Source organism: Salvia splendens, unplaced genomic scaffold (assembly GCF_004379255.2).
Source record: "Salvia splendens isolate huo1 unplaced genomic scaffold, SspV2 ctg292, whole genome shotgun sequence".
Lineage (NCBI taxonomy): Eukaryota > Viridiplantae > Streptophyta > Magnoliopsida > Lamiales > Lamiaceae > Salvia > Salvia splendens.
The window spans coordinates 13,063-14,219 of NW_024598932.1; the positions used below are offsets into that span (position 1 = coordinate 13,063).

Consider the following 1,157-nt stretch of genomic DNA (forward strand, 5'->3'; position numbering starts at 1 on the left):
CCTACACCATAAAACACACTTTTGCAAGCATCAAACTATAAAAATCATGTAAAGTTATGGGAATAAAAATGTAAATTTGATTCACATCAGTAGCATCGATCTGCCCAAACTTTTCCACCGTCTTATCTTTAAAGTTTTCATTCTCCTTTTGACTCTTAGTCATGAAAGAGAGAATCTGTCCCAATTGATCCTCTACCAATGGCTTCTTCTCATAACCCAGAGGTTGAGTGTTGTTCCTCCATTGAGTCCCCGAACTGTTGCTAGGATCAGCTTGATTCCAGTTTGCTTGTTGAGGTCTCCAATTCTGTTGATTGTTGTATTGGATGCATTGGTTGAACCCTTGTCGATTGTTACCAATGTAGTTCACATCCTCCACTGGTGGTCCTTGAAGACTTGGACATTGATCCATATGATGTCCACCTTGGCACAACCCACACTTCAACACTGTCACTGCTTGAGGTTGAGGAGTCAGTTGAAGAGATTTCACTGCTTTTGTCATTGACGACATTTGAGTGCTTATATCCGCCAATTGGGCTTCTATTGCTGTCACTCTTTCCGCATCTTTGGTTGCACCAAATGTATCTCCTACCTTCTCAGCTGCTCTTCTTGGATTATGCCAATTCCTTTGATTATTGGCCAACCTTTGAAACAAGGCTCTCACTTCATCATGTGTTAAATCATCCAAGTTCCCATTCGAGCCTGCCGTGACTAGTCCCGTACCTTCATTGTTGAGCCCCTTGTAGAATTTCAAAAGGTCATGCCCCGGAGCTAAACCATGACTTGGGCATTTCCTTAGCATCTCTGTGAATCTCTTCCATGCTTCTACAAAAGACTCATCATACTTCTGTCGGAATGAGGTGATCTCCTCTCTCAACTTCTCGATCTTCATTGGGGAGTTATATTCCAAAAGGAACAATGTCTTCAGCTCTTGGAATGTTGCTATGTTATAGCCCGGTAATGAATCATACCACCCTCTTGCTTTCTCCCTCAATGAGAACGGAAACAATGCTCTCTTAATCCGATGGTGCTCCTCATTTGGAGGTCTATGAGAGTTGGTAAGCTCATAAAAGGCATTGAGGTGACTCACCGGATCTTCGTCATCCCGTCCGTGGAAAAGATTTCCTCCGTTCACCAAACTAATGTAGTGAGGTGGAATG

At 42.9% G+C, this 1,157-nt stretch overlaps 1 non-coding gene across 1 annotated transcript; it reads left to right on the forward strand.

The window, feature by feature from the left end:
* Nucleotides 1–770: 770 nt before the first annotated feature.
* On the forward strand, nt 771–877 carry LOC121789637. Its single transcript, XR_006048100.1, has one exon. It is a non-coding gene; the product is annotated as a small nucleolar RNA R71 (small nucleolar RNA).
* Nucleotides 878–1,157: the final 280 nt, after the last annotated feature.